Raw genomic sequence first — 11,973 nt, 5'->3', positions numbered from 1 at the left:
CCTTGTGGAGAGATACTACAAAGTACCTTGTGGAGAGATATTACAAAGTACTGATGTGGATTTTTTTAACCCACCCCATTGTGATCGTTGAAGGATTCTACCTGGCCGATTGTGGAATCCTATTTGACTTCAGACAGAGTTTAACGTTTGTCCGATTTGGTTATAAAATCCTGCATAAAACCCATTGACACTGAACCGTTGTCCACACAAGTCCTTCCTTGTGAAACAATTTATTATTCTAATTATCCACCATACACTTCTCACCCTCGTACAATGAACTAAAGAATCCCCATTGATTGCAATATTCTTTATCTTCTGTTTCAATTATTCTTACTTTAGTTAACAGTTAGACCAACCTGATTCAATTCACTTCCTCATTACATCAGAGAGTTTTATTCTAAGTTGGTACTTGGTCAGTTCCAAGGAGCACAAGCCACTGAGATTCTAATACTTCCTCAGGTACTTGCACTGAAACAATTTTACATTTCAAAGCATTTTATACTTTCATGGGAGAGTGGTTGGGGCTATTCAACCCAGACTGCAGACGTGTCCTTTAGAAGAGAAGCCACTTCGTACATTTAGAGGCAAAGGTTCGCTGTTATCAGCTCAGGTCACACCGCTCCAGACCAATTGACTTCCGGTTCCGGTTTTGAGCGGCAAGAGGTCTCCTTCGGGGCTCCCTGCTGACATTCTCAAAGTTAAGTTCCGGTTGTTATTTGTCCCGTTTTAACTGTTTAATTTTCTCACCTACATGTTAATGTGTGTTCCTAGTTCGGTTTTGTTTCAAAAATCGTGCTATTTTGTGAGTATTTTTGTCGACGTTCTTACTTGGTGTTTGAGGCCTAGTCCTAGGTTTGAGGCCTACCGGTTCCACTCGGTGTTCGATCGTTTTTTTTTGTTTGTTTGTTTGTTTTTTCTCCCCATTACCTTCAATTTCTATCCTCCCCATTACCTTCAATTTTTATCCTCCCCACTTTCCAAACATCCCCCATTCTCCCAACTAATCTCTTTCTTATCTCAAAAAAAAAAAAAAAAAAAAAAAAAAAAAAAAAAACCCAACAATAACAACAACAACCTTCTCCCGATTCTGCTACTTCTTCTTCCTCTTAACTTCCTCCTCGTCTTCCTCGATTTCTTTTTTTTTTTTACACTTCCATGACCTAATCTGTTGAACTCTTTCATACATTAATATTAACAACAAAAACGATCTTATAATGCTTCATCTTCCTCTCTCACACATGTGGTACTCTTTACTGTTTCACAATGCACTTCTCTTCTGCTATTTTAACAGACTGCTCTCATTTCGACCTCTCCTTCATTCCTTGCCTAAAAAATCCAACTATTACAGCGCTTCTTCTCTCCATGCTCTGAATTCGCCTTCATTGCATCCATCAAGAATTGTGTTAAATCGCATCTCTGACCTAAAACTTTTAAAAACCACAGTTTGCCATGGATGCTCGCTTTCCATCAACCATTCTTTTTTTCCAACTTCAGTGCCAACTCACCCCCTCACCCCTCACTCTCACTCTCAAAGCAACCATCCCACTCTTCTCCCTCCAAGCCTCCCTCTCACCTCTTTCAAAAATTCCCCCCTCCCCTTCCTCCCCCCTTTCATCCCCCCCACTCTTCCTTCTGTAACTTGCCCCCCCTCTCATCCACCAACCTGCCTCCCTCCACTGCCCTCGCAGGTCCATCTCTTCCCTGCCCCTCCTCAAATCCTCAACTGCCATCTTCCTTGTCTCTTGTCCCCTCTCTCCCAGCACCACAGAGCCTTTTCTCCCTCCTCATTCGGCCCCCTCCCCCTCGCTATTCTGCAATACCCCACACTCCTTCAGCAACCCTCCTTACCTCCCCCCTCGTCCCTCGTCCCTACCCTCCCCCGCCCCCTCCACCTCCTGCACCCAAAGCCTCCTCCCCTACCCTCTTCATTAAAAGTGTGGACCTCAAATATCCGGGGCCTTCGCTCAAACCTTTCAGATCTTTCCATGCAGGTTGCCACTGACAAACCAGACATTATCTGCCTAACAGAAACTTTCCTCTCCCAAGACGTGTCTGACTCCCAAGTATCTCTCCCTGGTTACTCCCTCTTACGGTATGACAGACCTGAGCCTCGTCCCTGGTGGAGGTGTTGCTCTCTTCATCAAAGACTCTATTCCTCACTCTCCCTGCACTGCTCTCACTCCCCCACACCCCCAGGAATACCTCTGGCTTCAGCTTCCCCTCCACTCCCACCTCATGTTTATATGTGTACTGTACCGTCCACCGAACAGTGATGACTCCATCTACACCTCACTCTCCGAAAACATGGACCATCTTCTATCTTCTCATCCAAACTCTCTCTTCCTCTTATGTGGCGACTTCAATTGTCATCACGCCAGTTGGCCAGGTGTGGGTACCTCTCTCACCTGCCATGGGACGTCAGCAAAAGCTTTCTGTGACTCATTGGGACTGACTCAATCGGTCAACTTCCCGACCCGGATCTCAACCAATGGTACTCCATCTCTTCTGGATCTGATTTTGACAAATTTCCCTGACAATATCTGCTGCTCTTCCTTCGCTCCAATTGGTTCTTCTGACCACGTCCTTGTTAAAGTGGACATCTCTCTGGCTGTCATCAGAGAACCACCTCACACCGCCGTCGAGTCTGGCATTTCACTCAAGCCGACTGGCAGGGTCTCCGAGCAGCCATCAAACTTACAGACTGGTCTCCTATCACTACTTTCTCAAACATCAACTCATCCTGGGAATTCTTTCAAAGAAACTTGCTCTCCCTCATGCACAGATTTATCCCCTCTCGTGTTCAGTTGTCTTACCCTTCCTCCCGCCCTTGGTTTACTGAAGCTTGTGGCGAGGCAGTTGTCCTGAAACAACTTGCCTTTGCCTCATGGAAAGCAAACCCAACTGAGGGCAATCTCAGTTCTTTCCACAAAGCTCGGAACAAGTGTGTATCTACCCTCAGGAGAGCCAGAAAACAACATCTTTCTCATCTCAAGTCTGAACTCTCAGACCTCTCTCCCTCCTCAAAATCCTGGTGGCGTTTAATCAAATCTGTTTCTGGTGTATGTTCCCCCTCCATCCCCTCCCTTACCTCAAATGGCCGCACTGCTGATTCCACACGTGATAAAGCTGAATGTCTAAACTCGGTGTTTGCAGCTAAATCTTGTGTCCCAAACCCATCACTATCTCTACCCCTTTTACCCAGTCGCACCCAACTGTCCCTGGACTCTGTATCCTTTTCTCCTGACAAGGTGGAGAGCTTGCTTTCAAACCTCGAGTCAGATTCTGCAACCGGTCCAGACGGCATCAGCCCACGTGTCCTCAAAGCCTGCTCTTCTGCTCTTGCTCACCCTCTCTCTGTTCTATTCACCCTCTCATTTTCCCAAGGTCATCTGCCATCTGCTTGGAAATCTGCTAACATCACTGCCCTGCATAAAAGGTGCAAAAACAGATCCCTGTAACTACAGACCAATCAGCCTTCTCCCAATCATCAGCAAGGTTATGGAATCCATCATTGCTTCCAGACATGAAATCCTTCCTCTTCTCCAATGGCTTGATTTCCAATCATCAATTTGGTTTCAGACCAGGTCACTCTACCCTGGATGTGCTGCTACTACTGCTCTCCCATCAATGGATGGAGGTCCTCAATGCCAGACAGGAAATCCGAGCCGTATCCCTGGACATATCACGTGCTTTTGACACAGTCTGGCACCCTGCCCTACTCACCAAACTCTCTTCCCATGGTATTCAAGGCCATCTCCACTCATGGCTCGCAGACTTCCTCTCCTGTCGCAGTCAACGTGTGGCCCTAAATGGAGTTCTTTCATCCCCTCTTCCTGTGCAGGCTGGAGTTCCTCAAGGTAGCGTTCTGGGCCCTGTTCTTTTTCTGGTTTTCATCAATGATCTCTCGGACTCTCTGGAAAATCCTCTATTTCTCTTTGCCGACGACTCCACCCTCTGCCGTACCATCTGTCATCCCTCAGACCGGCAAGCAGCAGCTTCTTCGCTCACTGCAGATCTGGATAAAATCACAAACTGGTCCAACACGTGGAACATGTCTTTCAATCCACACAAATCTCACACTCTCACTATGTCTCTTCGAAAGGACCGTTTACAAAACCCCCCCCATCCACTTTCTCAACAATCCTCTGGAAGAAGTCTTTTCTTTCAAGCTTCTGGGTCTCACTATCTGCCATGACCTTTCCTGGGAAAGTCACATTTCCAACCTTGCCTCAAAAGCCAGTCGCCGACTGGGAATCCTCCGTCCTGCAAAGTCCTTCCTCGGCCCTCTTGAGCTCCTGACTACTTACAAAGCTTTTGTCCGTAGCCTGATGGAGTACTGCTCTCCCCTCTGGGCTGGTGCTCCTGCCTCCCACCTTTCTCGACTTCACGCTGTCGAAACCAGGGCTTTTAAGATCATTGGCATCTCCCGCAATGAAGCTGAGTCTTTGGGCCTCTCACTCAATCACCGCAGGTTGGTCAGGTGGTCTTTCTGTCTTCTACCGACTCCTCTCCAGCCTTGCCCCCTGCTCTCTCTGCGATTTGTCCCAACCACATTTCCACAGGGCGCTCAAGGTCCGCCAACAACCCCCTTCTGGTAAAACTACCAAAATCACGAATCACTGCTCATCTTCACTCTTTCATTCCTCTTTTTCCCGCCTTTGGAATAAACTTCCTCACTCTATTCTTTCCCATTCTTCCCTCCAGGCTTTCAAAACAGCTGTTCACCACCACCTCTTATCTTCCCCCATCCAAATCCTCGATCTTTTCTACCCCCGATAATCCACCCATGCCCACTTCCTTCAATTCTCCTGCTTTCCTTCCTGAAAGTCCCTGTAATGTCCATCTTCTCCTCGCCATGTTCCCCGTCCCATCCCCATCCCTCTCCCTTCCACAGTTCACCTGTGTCTGTTCCCCAATGTTTTGTCCCTTCCACTCCCACCCCTCTTGTCTCATGCCTCCTTGCTGTGAGTTGTGTGTTAGCTCTCATACGAGCCTCGACCAAGGTATACAAAAAAAAAAAAAAAAAAAAAAATACATTTATCAACATTTTGGGCAAATTTGGAAGGTTAATAGTAGGGGAAACAAGGAATGGGGTTGTGACAGGGTACGCAGGGATGAAAAAGGTAAACATTGGGATCAATTGCATGAGGAAGGCGTATATGGGAAAAGACATAGGGCCCTTATATAATGTACAATTATACATCTCGTGTGACACGGGATGAAGGGGACAAAATGAACTGTACACCTGAAACAAAGCATATTGTTACATGAAGGGGTAACTGGGACAAGGATAGATATAAGGATACGAATATATAATCTTGCGGAATCCCAGACATCATTAAATGGTATATTTCTGTGACCTCGCGGAACACATAAGGAAGGTAGCTGCAGAGTACCATGACTATTTTAAGGAAGAAGGGTTCAGATCATGGGTAATGGAAGTGTTTGGTGGATGGCGAACATGGATATTCCACATATTGATCGTTGGCCTTATGATATTCAGTGTTATTGTCATCATGGCATGCATAAAAGTAATGATCGGTGTGTGTGTGTGTGTGTGTGTGCGTGCGTGCGTGCGTGCGTGCGTGCGTGCGTGCGTGCGTGCGTGCGTGCGTGCGTGTGTGAGAGAAAATTTACCACAGTGACGACAATGGTGGTGCATGAAGTTTTCCTGGACCAACCATCTCTGAAGACCCAGAAAACCCAGAAAATGAAGAACCTAGTTTAAAATTTAGTCGAGACACCATGATGGTGGTATTATTTTTTGGGGAAATATGAAAGTACAGACACTCGTGCTTTTAGGATTGACAACAACTGTTTAAAGAATTCCTTGTCGTTCATAAAGAACCCAGTGCTCAAACTCACATTGGATGAGTGTCTCGAATTGCTTGCGCCAATGGAGAGGATCGGAAGAAATACTATCTAAACATTGCCTTGTTGGCAAATATTGGGATTTTGTACTTTCTTATTTTTACTCTGGCTTGCAGTTAGTAAAAAATTATATTCTTATTTGTTGTTCATAAAGAACACAGTAGTTAGCCAAATTATATTCTTAGTTGTTGTTCATAAAGAACACTGTAGTTAGTTAAAATTTATTTTTGTCTATTGTGCATAAAGAACCTTGTGTGAGTGGCTTTAGAAAGTAACTCTGCTTCCTCATAACCTATGCTTAATTTAGAATTGCTGAAATGTATCCACTATTCTACAGAGGGATTGGGTGTCGGTGGGCCGGTTGGGAGGTAGGTAGGGGTCTCTTTCCAGGCTAGAAGGTGCAGAGGGAACCTCCAAACCATCATGGGCCACTTGGAGTTGACTATAAGAGTGGACCACCTTCAAAGAAGACTGCTGCCTGCAGTCCTGCTGATCCATGGATGCTCCATCTCTCAAAATTATTGTGTAGCTGTTTTATTTCTTTTACTCAAATGTTTCAAAGGAAAAGAGGAGCGATTGTGGAGATATTGAACATCTCCCAACACTGAAAACAGCCATTCTTGGCAGAATTACTTTTTAAACAGTCGAAAGTAACCTGTTAAAGGCCACAAGCATTCATTATCTTTCCTGCCTACCAAGCTGAATATCTGGCTTTACTGTTGAGCAGAGAAATGCTGTGATAATAATCTTCCTGTCACCCTAGGTTTTCTTACCCGAAAATGACCAAAAACAGATCTTCCTGCGAATGGAAGATCAAAACAGATGGTCCCAAAAGAGGGGCAGGGCAAATTGTATATAAGGCAAGCCAAATTGCCAAGTGAGGGATAGTTAGATTGAGCTGGACTATTGTGGGTATTCATTCTTTTTCTCTCTCTCTCTCTCTCTCTCTCTCTCTCTCTCTCTCTCTCTCTCTCTCTCTCTCTCTCTCTCTCTCTCTCTCTCTCTCTCTCTCTCTCTCTCTCTCTCTCTCTCTCTCTCTCTCTCTCTCTCTCTTGCCCCTCTCTCTTGCCCCTCTCTCTTGCCCCTCTCTCGCCCCTCTCCTGGGTTCTCTCTCTCTCTCTCTCTCTCTCTCTCTCTCTCTCTCTCTCTCTCTCTTTGCCTCTCTCTCTCTTACCTCTCTCTCTTACCTCTCTCTCTTACCTCTCTCTCTTACCTCTCTCTCTTACCTCTCTCTCTTACCCCTCTCTCTCTCTCTCTCTCTCTCTCTCTCTCTCTCTCTCTCTCTCTCTCTCTCTCTCTCTCTCTCTCTCTCTCTCTCTCTCTCTTATACATGTTTGACATGAATTAAAGCTCTTCTCTACCATGATTAATAATATTAATAAAAAGATGATGTTAAAGATTGTTGAAAAAAACCCCCCAAAAAATCTGGAACTGTCATGCTATCGACGTTGTATTGTTGTGGGGCCGGGTCTCGGTGGCGAGCACGACGGCTAGATGGAGCAGTAGAGTCTGCTCCACCGAACAGCTGGGATCGAGGTCGTACCTTTCAAATAACTCCGAAAGGTCATGGTTCCTTTACAGGACCGTGAATCGCCAATAAATGCACCGCGTGGGATAGGGTTATTTTGCCAAACTTCAAATTACCTAGATACCCACGCGGTCCAACTACCGGGGAACCACACCCTCGGCAGGCCTCAAGCGAACGAGCCGTTACCGTGCTCGAACCATGCATAACCCGAGCGGATGGTTACCGATTCCCACGGGGCCGATTGCACAATTTACCGTCTCCAAATTTCACAACACGCATCGTGCTAAGCCAATAAAAGAAATACAGAAACGAGCTGGTAAATTCAACAATAGGGGATTTATTTACAATAATAGATGACCCAGTACCAGACAAACCAGCCAGCAACAAGACCCACGACCCCCAAGACGATCACACTGACCACGTCGACGACCAAGACGACGACGACAACCACAAACGCTCCCAGCCTGGCGTTCCTTTATATTCCTTTTTCCTCCGGGGTGAGAAAATCGCTGTCTGAGGTGATCTCCACCCTCATTGGATGGGGCGTCATGGGAACGTTGCTCTCTGTGGCCATCTCAATCCTCATTTGCCGGCGTGTCATGGGAAAGTCACCCTCTGCCTCCATCTCAACCCTCATTGGCCAGCGTGTCGTGGGAAAGTCACCTTCTCTGGCCATCTCAACCCTCATTGGCTTGCGTGTCGTGGAAAAGTCACCTTCTGTAGCCATCTCAACCCTCATTGGCCGGCGTGTCGTGGGAAAGTCGCCCTCTGTGGCATGATTGGACAAGGGGCATGCCCCTGCCTTCCTGGGCGGAGTCCCGATCTGAGGCGATGGAAATGTCCGCCCACGTACGTGGTCGAACGCACGTGGGCAATGGCGCGATGTGCGAAGCGAAGTGAAGGAGGTTTGTTGTAAAAGAAACTCCGCAGCGCACACATGTAATTCCCATGAGACACAGGTGGGGGGGCCCTAACTATAAACACACACTTACCGATATAACTGTTTGATAAGGACCTGAATGTTGAGTGCTCATGGCTGCCAGATTAGTCACAGTATTATCTTATGTACTGTGGGAAACTGAGTTGTTTATTTAATTTATAATTTGGTAAAATGCCAATTTGCTTTAGTTCGTGCTTTAACAAAGAATTTAATAAATATATGCTGGGAAAGCTAGTAGGGAAGCATTGTACACATTCCTTAGTAGTCGTAAAAGACCTTGTAAAACCTTATCTATTGATTCGCTGGCCCAGATGGCAAGGACAAGAAATCACATCTTCTTTCCTCCCCTCATCCAGACAATCTGGAGCCAGCACCGATAAGAGACCGCTTTTCATCCTGTGTTTGTGATTTTAACCTTATAAAGTTCCATCTGCTGTTGTTTCAAAAAGCCTCTCTTTGTTCAGTTAATTTATTTTGATGTATTAACATTAAATTAAAAGGGGGACCCTCCTCCCAACCCAACCCCTCTGGCCTCCCACCACACACATTCTCCCACCCCTCCCTCTCGACTCCCACTGCAACCGGTAAGTTATGAAATGTGAGAAAAATGAGTTCAAAACCACTAGTAAGGTGTATTATGGTAATTGATGTGATCCCACTAAGTTTCTTCGTGATTTACCTTGGGAGCTCAGATGAGTAGCATCATAACCAAACAACCAAAGAATGTCTTTTTCACTTTTATATAAAAGATAACATCGCTGCAACCTTCTAATGAAATGAAATAACATCCTCATCAAAATAAAGACCAATTACTGCACCATAATCGCAAGAAGAAAGCCAGACATAACAAAACACACACACACACACACACACACACACACACACACACACACACACACACACACACACACACACACACACACACACACACACACACACACACACACACAGCAATCTCGTCCACACCGATGGTACAATGTGTCGATAGTTTTTTTAAGATGTTGGAAATAGCGGAAAGTGGAGGTGTCAATATCCTGAGAAAAAACCGGTAAGTTCCGCAAGAAATTCTTTCCACGTTTCAAAAAGATCCATAACAGTTTGGCTTGCACCCTGCAGATGGAGGCTGAGTTTGCTGAGATCTGCAATGATATCAGTGAGAAACATTAGTTGCACGACCTATTTGTTATAATCCAGGTCGGGATCATTTTGACCTTTTTCTTACAAAAAGATGTTGATTGTATCGATGCAGTTCACAAAGCAGGCCAAAACCTTCCACGGCTCAGCCAACAGACATTGCTGTTAAACGGAATATCGTTGTATGTATACCTCATCAAGCAGAACTTGAAATTTTATGTGCATCAAGGCAGATCGAGCAACATGAAAATTCATTATATTCACCACTGCAGTCATCACATTATTGAGCTCTTGGCACAAAGATTTTCCTGATTAATAATACAATGAAAATTTACCGTTGAGTGACCAATTCGATCCTCAATGACCTGAACAAATCCCTTCTGTTTTCTGACTCCAACAGGGGTGCCATATGTTTTCACAGAAACATGTTTCTGATGTCAATTCCTCTTTCCTCAAAATGATTAACAAACGTCTTCACAATACTGTTACGGATTTGGAAGCTTACTGTACTCAACATTCAGGTCCCCATAGAACAGTTATATTGGTGTATGTTTATAGATAGGATCCCCTACCTGTGCCTAACGGGAATTACATGTGTGCGCTGCGGAGATTCGTTTACAACAACACGCCTTCACCTCGCTTCCTCACACCGACACCATTACCTACGCGTGTCCAGCCACGTACGTGGGCGGAGATTTCCATCGCCTCAGGTCGGGACTCCGTCCAGAAAGGCTGGGGCGCGCACCTTGTCTAATCATGCACAGAGGGCGGCTTACCCATGAAACTTCGGCCAATGAGGGTTGACATTCCTTCAGTTGACTTTCCCATGACGCCCCGTCCAATGAGGGTGGAGAGCCCCTCAGACGGCGCTCCAGGCTAGGTAGAATAAAAAGGAACCCCAGGCTGGGTAGAAGGAGAAGGGTCGTGGTCGTCATAGTGGTGGTGAAAAAAAGGTGGTGGTCATGGTCTTGGTGAAAAAGGGGTCGTGGTCGTCGTCGTGGTGGTCATCGCCAAGACTAAATGTCTTGAAGCAGCCACTGCCTCCTGGAGATCGTCAGTGGCGAGGGCTTCGAGGTGTGGACCATTATTCTGAAGATGCAGTGTCTTCATAGCTTTCCATGCTTTCTTTTTACCATAGCCGAAGAATGCTGATACAGAGTCACATCCTGTCAGGGCATGAAACGCAGGAAGCCGGGTACACATTTCTGGAAGCAAGCTGTAACATATCTGATGGACCGGGATAAGCTTGCATCCTGCTGATGTTCTTTTCCCTATCCATATTTCGGCAGTGTCCCGCAACTGTGGAAAGTAGTGGACTGCTAAGACAAGCACATCAGTGTCTGCTGATTTGATTGTAATGGACCCACGCACATTGTTACGTCTGAACTCATCATTGGCATGCTTCACATGAAGAAATATCCGAGAATCTGCCTCTTCCTGCATTGATGCGAGTTGACTGTCATGATACATTCCTGCAGATGAAAGGCATGCTGTAAGCGAACAATCAGAGAAGCCACCAGCCAAATAGATCCGCTTTTCTTGGTGATCTGAAAGTTCTTTTGCTGCTGGTGTATGTTGCGTGACGTGACTACAGATGAAGTGTGTCAGGGTGGATTTGTTTGATGATAGAGCCATAAATTTCGTCCATTGTGGTACTGGGCATCCAGCAATGACTTGGTAGCTTCGGGATCCACCAGCAACAGCAAGGCATCTCATTCTTTCCTCTATCTTCACAGAATTGACATCATCATATTGGTCGAAAACGTCGATGAGGGTGTGGTGTGTTTTGATGCAATGAAGCAACTGGTTTAGGTAACACTGCGCCAAGTTACCAAACGTACCACCATTTCCACCCAGGATATGGAGTTCAGCCATAGCATCCCTGATGTACACGTTGCGATGTTGATTATCACTGGCAGTGTTTTCGTGCTCTTCATCGACTAGACCCTCGAGAATATGACCCAGTTCTGCTTTGGTGTTCTTCCGTGGAGCGCCATCTTCATGAAAGATAGATGGCGGAACAGATGTAATGGGATAGCTCAGGACGTGCTTCATGTTCAGGTCAGGGCGGACTTGAGTCAATAGCAAAGCACGGCGGAAAACCATTTCCCGGTTGATTGCAACCAATGCTTTCTGACCCAAAATCAGGATTTTTGTTTTCTTTTTGGAAATCGAAAACGTTTTGAGTTTGGATTTGGGGATTGGCTGGTACATGCTTCTCTGCCCTCCCCCCCCCCTCCCCCAGTGCAAAGAGATTATGTGATGTACTCTTCCATCTGTCTTTTCCCCAGGTCGTGGACAGACAACAAGGACTTCCGAATATCCTTGCAAGCGATGACACCACTTGATATATTCACAAGATGTTCATCTGGATGATCAGTGGTCCGGAACGGATGTGTCACATTGTCTTCGACATGACAAATCAATCGCTGTACATGCTGTTCATCACGGTTCAGAGCTGCAGGGCGCATTTGTTCATGACCCATGTCGTCATTGTGGA

Source organism: Eptatretus burgeri, chromosome 17, assembly GCF_056783735.1.
Source record: "Eptatretus burgeri isolate ZD-2024b chromosome 17, Ebu_testis_v1, whole genome shotgun sequence".
NCBI lineage: Eukaryota > Metazoa > Chordata > Myxini > Myxiniformes > Myxinidae > Eptatretus > Eptatretus burgeri.
This window is presented reverse-complemented; position numbering follows the sequence as displayed.